Source organism: Toxorhynchites rutilus, chromosome 2 (genome assembly GCF_029784135.1).
Source record: "Toxorhynchites rutilus septentrionalis strain SRP chromosome 2, ASM2978413v1, whole genome shotgun sequence".
NCBI classification, from domain to species: domain Eukaryota; kingdom Metazoa; phylum Arthropoda; class Insecta; order Diptera; family Culicidae; genus Toxorhynchites; species Toxorhynchites rutilus.
This window is the reverse complement of record NC_073745.1, coordinates 44,964,216-44,984,935: the sequence shown is the minus strand read 5'-3', so window position 1 is coordinate 44,984,935 and position 20,720 is coordinate 44,964,216. Positions and strand designations below refer to the sequence as shown.

Here is a 20,720-nt window from a genome sequence, read left to right as displayed (position 1 = left end):
CGTTTCTCACCAAAACTGTATAAATCGAGTCATTGTTCACTAACTATTCATAAAGGGTCACTTGACCCGCTGTAGTAGAAATAGGTATACATGAAACATCGGTAGGGTTAGAGTTAAACGTGGTTTGACATACGCTACAGAATTTTTTTGTATCGCACACGAACATTGCCAGTCGTATAAAATAGCGTGCAGTGTGTGTGTGCACTATTTTGCACGCTATTTACTAACGTGAGGACCTTTGTAGCATACTTGATAACTGTCTAAGTTCGTTGGTTTGAGTTCACGATGGGTAGACAATAAACCGTCCATTGATGGGGTAACTACTTTTTTGCATCAGAAATCAAGTTTTCGTTCCTCTTCATACGGACGTAAAAATAAGATTGCATACGCGGGTAACAATTTCGTTCCTAGGGGGGTAGAAATGTGGATTGAAGTCAGTTGAATGAAGAGGCAGATTTGTATTTCTTTAGTCGCGTCAGTTAGAATAACCACTGCACAATGGTCCAGGAGATGCATTTAAGTGGAAATTAGCATTTAGAGCTCGACAGTTATTCTCTAGACAAAAACTGTCTTAGACAAAGTTGTTACTCATGATAGAGCGCTCGTTTTCATGATGTCAAAAATAGGGTGACCAAAATTGTCGATGAAATAAAAATTCTAACATTCTTTTCTTTATAGATAGAGGTAAACATAGTTCAACAATGTTGTAGCTACAATTATTTAAGACATCTTTGTAGAACAAAGTTTTTCTCTATCTCTTGAGGTAATCGATATAGCGCCTTTTTTCTAAGTTACGTTAGGGTCACCATTAAAAAAACTGTTTTTTTGCTCTAACTTCTATATTTCAAATTTTACATGCAAACTGTCTTCGAAAGACTTTTAGAGCTTACTAATACGAACATTTTGCGATGCAGAACTTGTCAATATCTCAACTTCACTCAAAGTTATTGATATTTCTTCCAAAAAAACATGATCTTTTCATTTGTTTGTCATTCTTTCTGAGGCAAATATAAAAAATGTTTGTTGGCGGAATTTGAAAGAACAGATTTCACTCTATATAATATGTGATTTTCAAAACTATGTTATTTTTTGTATTTGAGTAAATTAAAATTGAAATCATGAGTTTTTGGATGAAAACCCATCAATAACTTTGAGCAGGATTAGGATATTGACAAGTTCTGCATCGCAAAATGTTGTTATCGATAAGCTCTAAAAGTTGTACGAAGACATTTTTGATGTAGAATTTTAAATATAAAAGTTAAAGCAGAAAAAACACGTTTTTTCATGGTCACCCTAATGCAACTTAGAAAAAAGCTTTAAATCGATTATTTTAAAAGATAGAACAAAGCTTTGTTCTACAAAGTTGTTTAAAATAACTTGGGCTACAACATTGTTGAACTATGTTTACCTCTGTCTATAAAGATAAGAAAGCTAGATTTTCCATTTCATCGACAATTTTGGTCACCCTATTTTTGATAACATAAAAATGAGCGTTCTATCATATGTAACAGCTTTGTCTAAGACAGTTTTTGTCTAAACAACAAATATCTCTCACAAAGTCGTTTTTAGCACCATCTATCTGAGTTGCATTAGGGTAACTATGAGAAAAAACGGGGTTTTTACTCTAACTTTTATATTTAAAATTCTACATCAAAACTGTCTTCGTACGACTTTTAGAACTTATGAACACCAACATTTTGCGATGCAGAACATGTCAATATCTTAATCCTGCTCAAAGTTATTGATGGGTTTTCATCCAAAAACTCATGATTTCAATTTTAATTTACTCAAACACAAAAAATAACATAGTTTTGAAAATCACATATTATATAGAGTGAAACATGTTCTTTCAAATTCCGTCAACAAACATTTTTTATGTTTGCCCCAGAAAGAATGACAAACAAATGAAAATAGCGTGTTTTTTGGGAAGAAATATCAATAACTTTGAGTGAAGTTGAGATATTGACAAGTTCTGCATCGAAAAATGTTTGTATTATCAAGCTCTAAAATTCTTTCGAAGACAGTTTGCATGTAAAATTTGAAATATAAAAGTTAGAGCAAAAAACTGTTTTTTTTCATGGTGACCCTAACGTGACTTAGAAAAAAAGGCGCTATATCGGTTATTTCAAGAGATATAGAAAAACTTTGTTCTTCAAAGATGTCTCAAATTATTGGAGCTACAACATTGTCGAACTATGTTTGTCTCTATCTACAAAGATAAGAAAGTTAGATTTTTTATTTCATCGACAATTTTGGTCACCCTATTTTTGACAACACAAAAACGAGCGCTCTATCATGAGTAACAACTTTGTCTAAGACAGTTTTTGTCTAGAGAATAACTGTCGAGCTCTAAATGCTAATTTCCACTTAAATGCATCTCCTGGATCATTGTGCACTGCCTGAACTAGTTCATCAGTCATCCTCGCTAGTCAATCCATTTTATAGTCAATTAAGTTTTTGTTGACGGCGACTGCTGAAGCAGTTCTAGTAGAAGCGAAACTATTGAGAGTAGAGTCGGTGTTCATTTTTCACCTTCGAAAATTTTGGGCCCTGCTTCCAATATTTAATGCAGAATAAGGTATAATAGAAAAAAACTTTCTGCTTCTCTTTGAGCGATTCCTCGCCAAATCAGCAGGTCACTGACTTGACCCTCTTCGATTTTGATTATACTTGGTACTTATGATAGAAGCCAATTTAAAAAAGGGTGCATTCAAAATCATTGATCTTTTTGTCAATATTTTTTTTAATAAAATCCAGGTGTTCGATTAAAATATGATGTTTGGAAAAGTTATTGAAAAATAAATGAAGCATCTAAGTAAAATAAGATTTTAAATGCACTGTTAAAAATATTTACTCAAAAATTTATTTTAATATTAAAAACATTTATATCTATCATTATATCCTCCCACCTTTGACATTTTTCGCAAGGTTTTTTTTTTGGGAAACCCTTCCAATGCTGAGACAGTCATAACTCTTTGGAAAATAAACTTCTTTAACTGCAACTGGTTAAATTTGATCTAATTTGATTTATTTATTTCTAACTTCGGGTGGCTAGTGGAGACCGGTGATGTTCCGAATATTGAAAGCTGCGTTTTCCATCGGTAGTATTTTTCGTTAGTATTTAAATTGTCATAATTTCTAGAAATGTGAATCAAGTACGAGTTTAACCGTTTGAGTGTCTTAGGAGCGTCTTAGGAGGAGCGTGTCTTAGGAGCTGGCAGCACCATCTCATATTGCAGGAAAATGGTATTTTAATAATTTAGAAATTCAACAAAAGGTTTTTTGTTAAATTTTTACAAAAAATATGAAATCTACCAATTTTTGTTTCAAAGAAGGAAAAATATAGAAAATTGTTTAAAATAGCATTAAAAATTCAAAAAGAAATTCGAAAAAATAATATCACAATACGGATTTTTTTTCCAAGACGTCAACATAGCTTTTGAAACATTTAAAACCTGAGAAACTTATGCTGTTCTTTAACATTTTTGAGTGTGAATTCTCAGGATTGACTTGTTCTTGACATGTTGCTGAATAGAAAATATTTGCGTAATATGTCCATCGCATGAATTTTCTCACTAAAAAGTTCGCGAGTTTAACATCAGTAGTAATTTTTTAAGGATAACACGAATAGTTGTAGTTAGAGAAACATTTACCCAGTAGAAGTGCTCTTCCGAAGAATGGATGATTTATATTTTTTAAATATTTTTTTTTCAGAGTGTTTTTTTTAATTTGTTTGATATTTGTTTAAAGGAATCAAATAATTTCCTTCATTTAATTTTCTGACAGAATTTTTGTAGGTCTAGTTTTAGTTAGATTTTTATAAAAAAGTTAGAAAAAACTCTAAAGTACAAAAATAAAAACTTAAAAACTATAAAATATTAATACATATCCAGATAATTTTAGACAGAGAATGAAAAGCAGTAAATTGAGAAAGGGCCTGGCCGGGTAAGGGAGTAAAAAGTGCCCCCAAACCAAATCACTAGCTGTATGGCAAATATAGTAAAGGATATTAAATAAGAAATTTTGGCGGTTTATTTGAACCCCTATGTGGTTTGACGTAGGATCTATAGTGACAAACGTACTTTTTCGTGCATTTCACGCCATCCTCAATAGATCCGAGATAAAAATTTGAAAAAAATACTGAATGTGCATCTTACTACGATGTATCAAAAAAAATTATCAAAAAAAAATTTCATCAAAAATTTTAGTACTAAAAAAAATAATGAAATCTTGAAAAATTTTTTTTTGGGATTTAGAGATTCAGTACTACTCTAATTCATATTTTAATGTGTTTCTACGGCTTTTCTAGATATGTGTGATTTTTTTCAGATTTTTTTGAGTGTTGCGCGGTATCAAAAAATTTTTTTTTTATGTTTCCAAAGAGTGGTTAGGTAAGGGAGTAAAAAGTGCCCCCAAACCAAATCACTAGCTGTATGGCAAATATTGTAAAGGATATTAAATAAGAAATTTTGGCGGTTTATTTGAACCCCTATGTGGTTTGACGTAGGATCTATAGTGACAAACGTACTTTTTCGTGCATTTCACGCCATCCTCAATAGATCCGAGATAAAAATTTGAAAAAAATACTGAATGTGCATCTTACCACGGTGTATCAAGAAAAATTATCAAAAAAATAATTCATCAAAAATTTTAGTATTAAAAAAAAATTATGAAAATTTGAAAATTTTTTTTTGGGATTTAGAGATTCAATACTACTCTAATTCATATTTAAATGTGCTCTTACGGCTTTTCTAGATTGATAAATATCGTCAAGCTGTTTTTTTTTAAATATCTAATAATAAAAATAAAATAATAAAAAAGAAAAATACACAGTACAAAAAAATGTTATAGATTTTCTGGCATTTCGAAATTTTGAAAAAAAATATAACTTTGAGACCACAAATTCGATTTGTTTTTTTATTTTAATCTTTCAATTGAAAACCACGAATACAATAAAATAATCGATTTCAAAAAAATAAAAATAATAATGCAGACGATGAAGAAAATTATTTTGTGTCACACAATGCTCTTAAAAATTCAGGAAAAATTACGCCACATGTAGAAAAAAGACACATACGAACGCATTTAAATAAAAATTTGAGCAGGAGTGGGTCTCAAAGTTATATTTTTTTTTCAAAATTTCGAAATGCCAGAAAATCTATAACATTTTTTTGTACTGTGTATTTTTTTTCATTTTATTTTTAGTATTAGATATTTGAAAAAAAAACAGTTTGAAGATATTTATAAATCTAGAAAAGCCGTAAGAGTACATTTGAATATGAATTAGAGTAGTACTGAATCTCAAAATCCAAAAAAAAAAATTTTCAAAATTTTAATATTTTTTTAGTACAAAAATTTTTGATGAAATTTTTTTTGATAATTTTTCTTGATACACCATGGTAGGATGTACATTCAGTATTTTTTTCAAATTTTTATCTCAGATCTATTGAGGATGGCGTGAAATAAACGAAAAAGTACGTTTGTCACTATAGATCCTACGTCAAACCACATAGGGGTTCAAATAAACCGCCAAAATTTCTTATTTAATATCCTTTACAATATTTGCCATACAGCTAGTGATTTGGTTTGGGGGCACTTTTTACTCCCTTACCTAACCACTCTTTGGAAACATAAAAAAAAAATTTTTTGATACCGCGCAACACTGAAAAAAATCTGAAAAAAATCACACATATCTAGAAAAGCCGTAGAAACACATTAAAATATGAATTAGAGTAGTACTGAATCTCTAAATTCCAAAAAAAAAATTTTCAAGATTTCATTATTTTTTTTAGTACTAAAATTTTTGATGAAATTTTTTTTTGATAATTTTTTTTGATACATCGTAGTAAGATGCACATTCAGTATTTTTTTCAAATTTTTATCTCGGATCTTTTGAGGATGGCGTGAAATTAACGAAAAGTACGTTTTTCACTATAGATCCTACGTCAAACCAGATAGGGGTTCAAATAAACCGCCAAAATTTCTTATTTAATATCCTTTACAATATTTGCCATACGGCTAGTGATTTGGTTTGGGGGCACTTTTTACTTCCTTACCCGGCCAGGCCCTTTAAAGTTCAGATTAAAAATATCAAGAAAAAACTGAAATATAATTTCAGAGTGTTTTTTTTTAATTTGTTTGATATTTCTTAAAGGAATCAAATAATTTCCTTCATTTAAATTTCGGACATAAGTTTTGTAGGTCTTCTAGTTTTAGTGAGATTTTTCTAAAAAAGTTAGAGAAAAAACTCTAAAGTACAAAAATAAAAACTTAAAAACTATAAAATATTAATACATATCTAGCTAATTCTAGACAGAGAATGAAAAGCAGTAAATTGAGAAAATTAAAGTTCAGATTAAAAATATAAAAAAAAACTGAATTATAATTGCAATGAAAAAAACATATTATTACTTAAATTTAAATAAATTTTTCTCAAAGCATTTTTTTAATTCACAGAAAAATATATGAATCTAAATATATAAAATAGGTCTTTCCTGCAGTGACCTGACATTGGTTTCCCGAGGTAGAATTTTACTGAAGAAGCATGTCATAGGATATATGTATAACAAGAATTGATCTTTTTTAATGGGAAACATTCCTACTAGAGATAAGGAAAATCCAACCAAGGATTTTCCAATAGGATTGTTGGAATCTTCCATACTAATGGAAAAAAAAAACCCAAAACTCGTGGCACGTAGCGAATAAGATAGTTTTAGTTTTCTGTACATCCTCTGTGAAGGAGTAGGGAGAAGGATAAAAAATAAAGTAAAAGGGAGTCGATCGTCAGCTACGCGGGAGGACAAACGTGCCTCCTGACGGAAACAGAAAAAAGTGTTTTTATTTTGTCATAAAAGAAAATGCCTTGGACGCTCGGTCCGCTACATTCCCACGTACGTAAAGGGTGTGTCACATCAAATTGCATCACGGAAAAAACGCTGTAGAAATTTAATTTTTAGGAATTATATCTTCAGCTTTCGCTTATAATCAGATAAGAGTGTATAGATCACGTTGGCCATGCTTCACTGTCAATTTTTCGTAAATTTGGAAAAATGTCGTCGAACGAAAAAGAGCGTCTTGAATTAATCCTATGCACTCATTTCGAGAATCCGGAGTTGTCACATCGGGACATCGGTAAGATGCTGGGAATCGTCCAATCCACGGTCAGCAGAGTACTAAAACGATACTTCGAGAATCTAACCATCGACCGGAAGGTGAAGAACGGCAAAAATGGATGCTCCGTCAGTGAAAAAGATCACAAGCGCGTAGTTAAGCAGTTTAGACGTGATCCGAGAAGTTCGGTCCGGGATGTCGTCAATAAGCTGAATTTGTCAAGTTCATTCGTCCAGTGGACCAAGCAGCGGGAGGGCCTGCGTACATACAAGGTTCAGAAGGCTCCTAACCGCGACTAAAGGCAAAACATGGTGGGGAAGACGCGAGCCCGGAAGCTGTACACCGAAATGCTGACGAAGCCGCATTGCCTGGTAATGGACGTCGAAACCTACGTCAAAGCGGACTTTCGTCAGCTGCCGGGCCTGTTGTTCTTCTCCGCAGAGGACAAATTCAGCGTTCCGGAGGAGATTCGCAAGCAGAAACTATCCAAGTTTGCCAAAAAGTACATGGTGTGGCAAGCGATCTGCTCTTGCGGAAAGTGGAGCGCCCCCTTCGTGATAACCGGCACGGTAAACGGACAGGTTTACCTTAAGGAGTGCCTACAGAAGCGCTTACTCCCACTATTGAAGCAGCACGAGGGCCCGACCATCTTCTGGCCGGATCTCGCTTCGTGCCACTATTCAAAGGACGTGTTGGAGTGGTACGAAGCCAACGGGGTCACCTTCGTGCCAAAGGAAATGAAACCGCCCAACGCGTCGGAGCTTCGCCTAATAGAGAAATGTTGGGCGATTATGGAGCAGGCCCTTCGGAAGAACCCAAAAGTTGTCAAATCGGAGGCGGACTTCAAGAGAAAATTGATTTCTGTTCAAAAAAACTACAACCTGATGTTGTACAGAACCTTATGGACGGGGTAAAGAGGAAGGTGCGAGCATACGGGCTTGGGCTCGAAGTATGAATAAAAAGAAAATGCCAAAAGTTGTTTAATAGTTTTTATTTTACTGTCTAAAATTTTCAAAAGGATCGGTCTACTGGGCGAATTTCTACAGCGTTTTTTCCATGATGCAATTTGATGTGACACACCCTTTATAACTCATAATCACAGGAGAACGGCTAATCAGATCTGAGTTGTCTATATATTTTGTAAGTTTGTCTTCACCCAAATTAGAACGATAGAATCCTTTGAAGATATTTGAGATAAAAAGGAAAATTCGAAAAAAATGACTTTCCATACCTTACATATACTACGGTACGTCGTCTGATTGTGCGGGTGGACACGCCCAGCTGTATTTCCTTCTGAGCTTTAAGTGATGATTTGGTTGAGTCCTTTTTGATCGATCTGGTGATCAATGAATCCTCCCTAGAGGTGGTGGAGTGAGGTCTTCCTCATTTGTGGTCAACAGCAATCTTCCCAGTTGACCGATATTTGGAACATAACTTTGATACGGTTGACTTTTTCACTCGATATTTTTTCAACTAGCAATAATCGCACCTCGGATGTACCTCATTGGTTACGATATCGCCACTGCGCAAAGCTTGACACTCGATATTTATCACAAACTGTTTTTTGTGACATGCCGTTCACGAAATCGTCCATGATCTTCAAATAAAAACAATTTACAATTGTTGGGAAAAATCAAGCAAAATCGTATAATGTTTACATTGCTACAAAGGAGTATCAATCAAAAAGCAAGTTTTTTCATAAGTTTGTTAAGTTCACACATTGTTTTTTCTTTGCGAAGGGGATCAACAGTAGAAAATGAAATGTTGCAAATGTTTTGACCAACACGAAAAAGCACTTTTAAAACTTCAAAATTAGACAAATGTTCAATCATGACAACACCCGGCCATATACGGCTAATGTGATTAGTTAGAATCTGCGAGATCTTGATTGTTAATTTTTGAAGTATACGCCATGTAGTTTGGATCTGAAGTGATTACCAAGATTTTCCTTATACTGCGACGACAAGGTTATAAAATTCACTTCATCATGTTAAGTGTATAAAGTTTTGTTCATGTTTAACGTAAAATGGATCTACGGATTTATTTTTCCGTAGCTTTCTATATTCATACAATGACAAACAATGATACATTCCAATTAAATATTAATTTGTGTTTGCTTATTGAATGTTCATTGAATGATCTCAAACCAGTTATTGTAACTTATGAATCAGTCCGAAATAACGCTTCAATAATATTTTATTCACTTCCGCCTTTTTATACTTCTGAATAACATTCGAATTGTTTTCAAAATCAACTTAATGTCTCAACAATAAAAAAAGAATTTAATCTTTGCACCGCAAATTGAGCCCACTCTAAGTGAGCGTTCCATTTTTCATCAGCGGTGGAAGACAACAGCATCTCAACCGTCTTCCTTCAACGTCAGATTCCTTAAAATAGGCCCTTCGCCCTTCTCCCACCACCCTGTCTCTCAAAGCCCCTCAGAAAGTGCCTCTTCCGCCGCGCTTCGAAGCAAAATTAAAAGATTTTCCCGTCACTGCTCGAAAGCTTGTCGCCGCCGGAAACTACTTCTCCAGCCGCCAAGAGCAAGCCGGAAGAGAGTGTGGTCTTCTCAGAAGCACGAGGCGGATGGCGGAAATAAAAACCACCGGACAAGAAAAGCCCTGAGAAGGTCCTTTTGTGTTGGAAGCCGGCGGCAGGAAAGTCAACAAAAGGCGGAGAATTAAAAAATGACGATATAAAACCTTTAATTAAAGAGATTTTCTCGGCTCAGCTCTCGGCTGGCGTGGCTCGCCTCAAGGCTTCTATATCTTTTTTCGGAGAATGTAGGAGAGAAAAAAGTAACGAAACGTCGAATTTTCAGTCGAATCAGCAGTTGTTTAAAGTTTATTTTACAACGGACAAAGTTGATTTTTTTTCCTCGGGATGATATCATGCAATTTTGAAAACTGCTTTTCGCCCTTTTTGCCACCGTTCGCTCAATTCACATGTTGTCTGCTGGTAGAGTTCCCGAGGGTGAAAATATTTTTAATAATAATTTAAACCGTGTATTTGGAGATTACTCGCCTTTTTTGTGTGTTCCTTTTTGGAATTACTTTTTTTTTGTGTGTTTGTCAAACACAGTGAATGGCAGCTGTAGTTTTTTTTTGTTTTGTTTCAGCAATGACTGAGCAGTACCAAAACGACCTTGGTTTTTTCTCATTTCAGCTAATGGAAATAGCTTTTCCACCTCATCGTAAAGTAGCAAAATTCGCAGCTGACCTACCATTAATGTACCCTCATTCGCGCGCTCTCGCTTATCGAGGGCATTCGAACTTTTTCTCAACTTTTTTAAAATTCATAGCTTACCTTTCGTTGCCCTATGGGAGAAGACCAGGTCAGCATAGCGGGCTGATCCTCAAATGCTCGTCCAGCGTCCAGCATGCTTCAGGTGTGTGTGCACTTCGGCGAAAGTGTAATCGAAAAAGCTGATTATTCTCCACTTTGCCCGCTACCGCGCCAAAGAGAGCAATGACTGGGGCGATTTTTCGCTTTGCGCGGTTTCACGATTGCGTCCATTATGGCGTGTAAACGGCGACCTTTCGTGTGTTTGTTGTGCCCAACGGTCGGTCCCAGGAGTTCCGTGAGTGGACCCAAATACAAAAGAAAGCAAGAGAAAAAAAGGCCGGCGATACAAAGCACAAGCGCTCACATACCGCAAGCGATCCACATACTCAGCCCAAGGTCTTTGCGTCACATCAATTGTTTGTCTTTGATTGTTGGCCATGAGTCAGCGGGTTTACAGCCCCAGCCAACTCCCCTTTTGAGATTTGCCATCTACCGTTTGTTTGGGATAATGGCCGAAAGTTTGGACAGTCATGATACGACGACGGACTGAAAGCCATAGCTCAGATTATCTTTCGAACGACACGGAACGGATTCCTTTCTGGCGTGGTGGGGCGAGAAAGGGGAAGAAATGCACCGTTGACCGCATACGTTCTGTTTGGATATACACTGACTTGACAAAATGTGAGTTTTCTTTCTCGAGTGCTTGTGACGATGGTGATTACAACTTGCAAAAACGACCGAAGCCATCGGGTATTGGAAAGTGACGCGTGAAACTTTCGGAATTTGTCGATAAAGTTTAAGCCTTGAAAATAAAATGACCGAATTTAATTCACCTTGAATTCTGAAGTATTCGTCGCTCCCGCTTTAGCTTTCTACTCACATCGCAGGGAGTTGACCCTTTTGCGAGGAAAATATTTATCAAATTGGTTAAAAAAAATAACAATTTACCCATTCGTTGGTTCCAGCCGACCGCGTCTGGTTTTGCACGTGTGCCCCTACCAGCAGCCAACTCAATTTTCCGAGCATAAAATACTCGGTCTTTTATAAGCATTAGTTGTCGTCCAAATCATCTGCAGCGTCTTCTGCATTATCTATCATCTAGACAACATCGGAACACTTCCTCCCCTCCCTCGCCGACGACCAAAAGAAGAAACCGCTCTGAACCATCATTACATCGTCGATATTTTCATGGGTAGAACTTAATTGGAAAAACGTTTTCCATGCTCTTCCCTCATCACCCATTATTCGACGCTCCCATTATTGTCACCCTCCGCGCTGCCATCCGAAGTCCTTTCCGACAGTGACTGATCTCGAGTGCGCTCCTCTTGTGGAACAAGACAAGAAGAAAAAAACAACCGGAAAAGGAAACGTTGCGTTGCTATCTTCCGAAACTGAAATTCTCAAACGTGCGGAAAAAGCCGTCAATTGAAGTTTCCTCCCTTTCTCCCTTCCCCTTATTTGGTTCCTATCTGGTTGAGATGACTGGCTGCCAGTCTGTCAGAGATCATCATCGTCGATAGGCGAAAGTCAATTTTTCGCCGTGAGTTGGCAGTTTGGAACTTCTCCTGACAGAGTGACTGTTGGGAATCGATGCGAGGAGTGGGTACAGCGCAGGATATTCTGCGTAGAACCTACCAGTAGAGGTCAGCAATCAATTAATTGATGAAAATGTACGGTTTTGTGTTAACTTACAATAAGAACGAAGAACTTCAATATTTTTTTGTGACGCTATTCTTAGAAATCTCGATAATAAAGATAACGAAATTTAGAACAGAAGCAGACATCAAATTTGCAGTAACACTTTTACTTTTACTTATTCTTTACTTATACGTTTTTAAATGCGAAAGGAAATTTCGTTCACGGTCATGAATCGACCCATGACTACATTTTTCTCCTTAAATAAAGCACATGTCAGCCTCAGCGTTTCCCCCGTTACGGCTGCCACGGTCTTTCTGATACATGTCGATTGTCACGTCAGTTTCATTATTAGTTGACACTGTCACTATCACCATGTAAAATATAAAAAAATATGAATACAATCAATAATTAAGAAAACAAAATCATTTTTTTTTTCGCAAGTGTAATATTTGCTTCGAATCTCTACATTTAACATGATAGTCGAGGTTTAGCAATCATAATAGGTATTGATAATGTAACTATGTTACAGCCGCTATAAATCTTTGTAGGTACATGATGATCTAGTCCCATTAAAAATATTGAATGAAGACTGAAAACATGTTGACTTTGAAAAATCACAACTTCAAATCGAAAAAATACACCTCCCTGGTTTTTGGATACGATGTGTAAAGAAACCTCAGCTTTCAAGGAAAAATATAGCGCCCTTTATCTCTAAACCATGTAAACTATAAAAACAAATACAATCAATAATTTTAGAAACAAAGTCCAACTTTTCATCAAGTGTGATATTTTTTCAAAAAGGACTAGCTAATTGGCTTTCGGTCGGTCCAGTAATGAATTTAAAAACAAAACATTTTTGGAAAAAAATCAAGTCTCTACGTATAATCGCTCTATTACTTACATAGTTATAGTGTCCTAAATCAAAACACCAATATAATTGAGTTGTGGAGATGCCTAAATGAGGAGAAGTATCAGCTACGTGTGAAGATTGCTTAAGTATATCGAGAAAAACGGTTTTATAGAATGATAATTTCGGGTAACGGTTAAAACACTTTCACTGATTGCAATACATTTTGAATCAAACTTGCATTTTATACGATTTTTGAAAGCTAGAACTTTTTTACATAATACAGCGCGGAATCGATAATATACAGTTTTTGATTTCTTTTCACTGTATATAATCGAATCCTGTATATAATCGAGTCAAAAAATTTTTTATTTGTCTTTTGCATGTATTTTTCGTTTTTCGAAAATAAAAGAGAAATTTGATTTTTGATTCATCCCCTTAAAGTCAGAAAACACCTTTCTCATATGAAAATAAATTATTTATCCTGATTCTCTCTGGATGTGATCATGTTTGATGAAAAAAATCCTTCTACGCGTATGTTCGAATTTCAACAATGACAGAGTTATAGAACTTTTTTTTTGTTGTTGCGGACTCTGTTGCCTCAAACTGACTCTACATTAGAAAGTACGCTACGGAAGACGATTCTGATACTTTCATTTGAAAGATGAGAAAATTTAGTACAGGATATATTAGTGGAACAACTAAATTAGTGGATTCTAATAACATTTTGAAAGTGAAACACTTAAACGTAAATAATTTTTAATGTGTTATTATTAACGTTTTCCCAAAAATTTATATTAAACTAGATTGTTTCTATCAATTAAATTGAAGTTCTGTAACCGCTCTACAATTTGTTCTTTGACGCCCAACTTCTGTCTTTCTTAATTTTACTTCAATATCGATATTAACAATTCCTGATGAAAATTCAAGCAAAATCTTCAAAAATCGCAATTTTTACCCCACATATAATAGCCACTTAAATTTCACCTTAACGTTGAAAGGTTACATTTCTTCTTGAAATTAGGCATATTTGAAACATAAAAAAAACGATTATCTAGAAGTAAAATATATCACAACAACAGAATGAAATATGTTTCAATACAGTAATATAATATACTAGCTGACCCGGCAAACTTCGTCCCACCCAAAATTTATTTTTTGTTATCAATACCTCCAAACATTCACGTTTTCTTACTTACGATAATGGGTCTAATCGCAGAACTGTTCATTGATTCAGATTCTAATTGACCCTTTACAATTTACTTTTAATATAAATTTCCTATGACTTCTACCAAAACTCGTCATTATAATATCAGATTATTTTCAGGCACAATTCTGTTTTTCAAGCACTTGCAAGTAACATGTTTCTCCGTTACATCGAATAAATGTTTGGTGCAGAAAATATGATAGAATGAAGGTAGCCCTAAATCGGATAATTCCTTCTTCGAATTTTGCTCCTATCAACACATTCTGCGATCCATTTTTTTATATTGAAAGAAGAAGATATAGGAGTGCGTTTTATCACATTAATATCCATTTCCACTTTAGAACAAAAATCTATTCCGTTGGCGCAAACATCAAATGGATTAATAACGCTTGTCACTATGTAATTATAGAACATATGGGAATTAAATTTTTCCATTTTCCTTCAGAGTTTTCCGAAAATTTTCATGTTTGGTTGACATATGTCTAATATTTTTATGGGACCGCCTCTCCGTTCCGGGGGAGCGATCATAGAAACATTTCTCGTATCCAAAAACCCTCACATCCCAAATTTGGCAAATTTGGCATTTAAATGTTTCTATAGAGGTTTTTATGCCAAGTTTGATTCCATTTGGGATTGTCAAACTACCATAGAAACAATTACTGCCCCCTAAATCCTCCAAATGCCAAATTTGGGTTCGTTTGCTTGATTAATTCTCGAGTTGTACTGAGAGTTTGTTTCATTTTTACTGTAGCTCCCCGTATTAATCGCTCGTATTAATCTTATATTGCTGTACCATGTATATTATACAAATATTGGTAAATTTGAGAGTTATGACATTTTCTGTTATGTTATGTCTCAATTAATTTCATAAACCGTATTGACAAAACATGAGCTGAAAATCAATTTTGGGTGTACTAGCTGAAACAACTATATTTAACAAAAATGAAACATTATTATTTTTTTAAATACTTTGCTCAAAATTAAGCATTTATAACTCAGTATATTTCATGGAAATTTCATTCAAATAACTTTAAATTTGCGAGCAAAAGACTAACAATTGAATCAGCAGTTCAAATGTTAGGATTTTTCAATATTTTTTTTCAAACCGCCCTAATTCAGGATGGTTTGTTACGGTTTCGATCCATCCTTTATTCACGAAATAGCTGAATTATTTTAACATTCATTCTTCAACCATAAGGCATCTAAATGTTAGAACCCAACTACACTTATGTCAATTACGTTTGAAACATGTTTGATGTATGAGCTAAACAAAAACAGGTGTAGTTCGCTTTTCACGCACAGAAAATTTGAATTTTCTTTCGAATGATTTTTTCCTTCATTCTGTAGTAAAGTGATTTTAAACATTTTCGCTAGTTCGTCACTTAGACCCCGACTTTACTTCCATTCCGAAGGAAGAATTTCGAGAGTGAGAACTGAACTCGTGACCTTTAGCATGAGAGGTACGGATGTTAACCACTACGCCAGTCCGACTGCCAAAACGAACCAAGCGCCAAAAACATTATTTTGAGATATTTCAATTTGAAGTTCGGGCTCCAACTAATTCACTGTGTCGGATCAAATCTATCATTTTGCCGCTCACGTGCTACAAACAGGATGTCAAACATAATACAGGGTAACTTCGATATAACGTACATATTACTTTCAAAATTGTACGTTGTATCGAAATGTACGTTATATCGAAGCATAAAAAAGAACTCTGAAACGTAGCTTATATTACTTTATTGTGTTGCTGTTTGAGTAAGGTTGATGAATAAAATCAATAGGAAGACGAAGCCAACTTTTCTCATGATGTTTCCCATCGTTCTGTTGATTGAAGTTTGATTCATTTAGAATCCGGAATAACAAAACAGTAGTATTTCGGGATTGGTGAAAGTTACAACACAAGCTTTAGTATCAAAATACAGATAATCTATTGTTCTTTCAGAAAAAAAAATATTTAAAAAATATTTTTTTTACACTTTGATCATGTGTACGTTATATCGAGTGACGTTATATCGAGGGTACGTTATATCGAAGTTTACCTGTACTTGTTTTCATGCTGTAAGCACACATCGTCGTCAATTTCTGATTCAGAACCTTTAGAAATATAAAAAAAAACAAAATTATGTTTCTGCTTCACACGCAAAACTTGGTTCACTTTGCAGCCAGAGCGAACCAAGTACATTCTAGTTACTAATATAATATCATCACACAACACATTGGTATTTTGCAACGGCTCTTGACTAATTTCATGAATGGTGCATATGTTGAGTTTTGCTGTTATTTACAAAACAATATCTATATAAATGAAAACAAATTGATTAAAAAAATGCATTACACTTGGTTCGTTGTGGTTGAACACAATTTTGATAAATCCAGATCAGCGCTTCTACACTTCATGGCAGCCCATAGGCTGTCTTACTTACCAGATCCCGACGACATCTGATTCCAGGAGCTATCCGAAACAGAAAAATCTGTTAAAGATTCGAATCTGCCTTCTTGGAGAAAACGATCACTATCGTCCGATGCCATACTGTGGGTTTATGGTTCGCTTTGGTTGAATGCAATTTCGTTTTTTTTACACTCTGCTACACAGAATTTTTCGTTTGGAGCTGTTGTCAATCGTCCGAATGACATGGTCATTTTACAGGCTATAGATTATATTTTTTTGCGAAATGCCGCTTGGTTCGTTTTGGCAGAACCCCGACCAATTAATCATCAAAGACATGAAATTTGGAAAATCTAAAAAACAAAATTCGATGCAAAATGATATAAAAAAAAACACCCCCGCGTCCGACTTCAATTCGTACCGCCCAATAGCAATGCTGTCTTGTATACGGAAATTGTTGGAGAAAATGATCTTGTTTCGCCTTGATCGATGGGTTGAAACGAATGGCCTACTCTCAGATACACAATATGGGTTCCGCAGGGGCAAGGGGACGAATGATTGTCTTGCGTTGCTTTCTTCAGAAATTCAAATGGCTTACGCCGAAAAAAAACAAATGGCTTCAGTATTCTTGGACATAAAGGGGGCCTTTGATTCTGTTTCAATAGAGGTTTTGTCAGACAAATTACACTCTCGGGGTCTGCCGCCTCTGTTGAATAATATGTTATATAACTTGCTTTGTGAGAAACAGTTGAACTTTTCTCACGGGGATTCGACAGTAAATCGGGTCTCCTACATGGGCCTCCCCCAGGGCTCATGTTTAAGCCCCCTTTTGTACAACTTCTATGTAAGCGACATCGACAATTGTCTTACACAAAATTGCAGCCTAAGACAACTTGCAGATGACGGAGTGGTGTCTGTCGTAGGATCAAACGAATCTGACCTGCAAGGACCCTTACAAGATACTTTGAACAATTTTTCAACCTGGGCCATTGGGCTAGGGATCGAATTCTCCACGGAGAAAACAGAGATGGTGGTTTTTTCTAGGAAGCATAGACCAGCAAAACCAAAGCTTCAACTTTTGGGTAAACCGATCACTCATGCTATGTCTTTCAAGTATCTTGGGGTCTGGTTCGACTCCAAATGTACTTGGGGGGCCCATATTAGGTATCTGAGTAAAAAATGCCAACAAAGAATAAACTTTCTCCGTACAATTACCGGCACCTGGTGGGGAGCCCATCCCGAAGATCTTATAATGGTGTATCGAACAACTATTCTCTCAGTGATGGAGTATGGCAGTTTCTGTTTTCAATCAGCTGCCAAAACACATCTCATTAAACTCGAGCGAATTCAGTATCTTTGTCTCCGTATTGCGTTGGGATGTATGCCCTCAACGCATACCATGAGTCTCGAGGTTTTGGCAGGCCTACTCCCACTAAAAGATCGCTTCAATTTATTATCTCTTCGGTTCCTCATCCGGTGTAAGGTTATGAACCCATTTGTGATCGGAAATTTTGAGCAGCTTATCGAGCTAAATTTTCATTCAGGATTCATGAGCTCATATCATGAATTCAGCTCCATGCAGGTTGATCCTTCTTCGTATACTCCCAACCGTGTTTGTTTTCCTGACTACATCAATTCCTCTGTACATTTTGATCTGTTCATGAAGGAGAAAATCCATGGAATTCCAGATTATCATCGATCGGGGATCGTTCCTACGATCTTCAATGCAAAGTATGGGCGTGTCAATTGTGATAATATGTACTTTACTGATGGGTCCTCTATGAATGAGTCCACAGGATTTGGAGTGTTCAACGAATTTTTTAGCACCTCCCACAGTCTTCAGAATCCTTGCTCTGTGTATATTGCTGAATTGGCAGCAATACATTGGGCGCTGGACAGCGTCGCCTCACGACCTGTTGAACACTATTACATTGTAACGGATAGTCTTAGCTCTGCCGAAGCTATCCGTTCAGTGAGGCCGGAAAAGCACTCGCCGTACTTCCTTGAGAGAATACGAGAAAATTTGAGTGCTTTAACCAGACGCTGTTATGTCATTACCTTTGTCTGGGTCCCTTCACATTGCTCAATTCCGGGTAATGAGAGGGCTGACTCATTAGCAAAGGTAGGTGCAATTGAAGGCGATATTTATCAGCGTCAAATCGCTTTCAATGAATTTTATTCTTTAGTCCGTAAAAATACCATCGCTAACTGGCAACGTAAGTGGAACGAAGATGAATTGGGTCGGTGGTTCCACTCGATTATCCCTAAGGTTAGCCTCAAACCATGGTTCAAAAGTCTGGACTTAAGTCGGGACTTTATTCGCACCTTCTCTCGACTCATGTCCAATCACTGTTCGTTAGACGCGCTACTCTTTCGTTTTAATCTTGCCTATGGCAATATCTGTGCTTGTGGCCAAGGTTACCACGACATCGAACACGTTGTTTGGTCGTGCGAGGAGTATCTTGTTGCCAGATCGAATTTAGGAAACTCTCTTCGGGCTAGAGGAAGGCAGCCCAATGTGCCGGTGAGAGATGTGTTGGCTCGGTTAGACCTTGATTACATGTCCCAAATATATGTCTTCCTAAAAGCTATCGATCTTCGTGTGTGATTGTCCTTATATCCTTATATTCTCCTTTTCCTTTTCCTTCGCGAGAAATCAAATCCCTTCTTACTAACAATAGAATAAGGTGAAATGTAAATACATGTTAGATATAAGATAGGCTTAAGAATTGAGTATGATGAATGTGAGTGCGAATGTGAGTGTGAACATTGTCAACATATCCTTATATCCCATCCTTTTCCTGAAACAAAATGTCACCCTTCTAAACTCGAGCAAGCCGCGAGTAATCGGTTCTCTACCTCATTAACATTAGAATTAATAAAAAATGTTTATGTATACTTGTAACTATACAGATAGGAGTTTGGCTCCTTTAAACTTATGTAACTGAGCCTGTAAAAATAAACGATTTAATAAAAAAAAAAATGATATAAAAATGCATAAAACGTCGAGATCTGTTGTCATTTCGAAAAAAAAATTACCGAAAATCGACCATCTGGGACTTAGCTTGGGTGGTGATGAAGGTATGGAAAAAAAATCATTGAATTTAAAAAACCGAACATATACATTTTTTTTATTGGTGCAAAGAAATTACCTGTGCAAAATTTCAGCTCAGCGTATTGAAGCACCCCTAAATGGTGTCCGATTGAGCTGAAATTTAGCATAGGTAATTTTGTTGGGTCAATAAACAAAATGTACATGGTCGGTTCTTCAAATTCGATTATTTTTTTCCATACATCTATTGCCACCCTAACCTACAGCCATTCCATGTCAAACCGATATAGTGGTTCTCAGATTTTCGTAAAAAGCGATAGTTTTGTACATTATCGCAAAATACTAGACTCCTTTTTTATTAGGGTGTCCATTTCCATTTCAGGGTGGTCCGAAGAATCCATTTTTGTATTTTTCTCGAAAAGTGACTTTTTCAAAAAATTCATAGCTTGAACTACTGAACCCATTCAGATGATTGATTCATCAAATTGCAGCCAATGAGCTAGTTTTCTTCGAAAAAATATGAAATTTGCGAAAGAATTGGATTCTGATTTTGTAATCATCGATTGCATTTGTTTTTTTATAGTTTTCATGGTCTCAGAACCATGAGCTATATTTTTCAAACTTTTTTTTTTGAAAGCTGAGGATATTTTTAGATAACATATCCAAAAATCAGACATGCGTTCTCTTTGTTTTTTAAGTTATAGTTTTTCAAAACTAACCGATGGTCCGAAAATCTTTTTTTTCCCTTTTTTACAAAATGACTTTTTTTTTTAATTCAAAACATTCAAACTACTGAACTGTTTCAAATGATGGACATATCAAATTGGGGCCAATGAACTATTCTGCCCATGTTTGAATATAAGACGTAAGCGACAAAATGAACAAAATCGACTTTTTCGCCGTTTTGCATTCTACGCAACGTAATACGTTTGCCCAACATGCAAACGAACATTTTTTATTCGAAAACATTTGAGCAATTTTTAAAAAACGTTTCCGAAAAATCACTGTTTGTCCGCATAACAGACGTAGTTCCATACATCTTTCTTACATCGTTCGAAAATTAACAATTATCAGTATTATGTGCTATTAGCTAAATCTACATTTGAATCACATTCTTTGTAGAGTCCAAAAATGACTGTCACGGTAGTGTCTTATGACTTAATGTTTCCTAATAGACGAATATAAGAAACCA

The 20,720-nt window shown here is 35.5% G+C and overlaps 1 protein-coding gene and 1 pseudogene across 1 annotated transcript in view; both read right to left on the bottom strand.

Annotated features, from left to right (window-relative positions):
* The window catches only part of LOC129764237 (MOXD1 homolog 2-like), a 461,156-nt gene that overhangs the window by 214,743 nt on the left and 225,693 nt on the right, over positions 1-20,720 (bottom strand). The gene's annotated exons all lie outside the window — the stretch shown is intronic.
* LOC129772085 (U4 spliceosomal RNA) lies at positions 8,492-8,644 on the bottom strand (annotated as a pseudogene).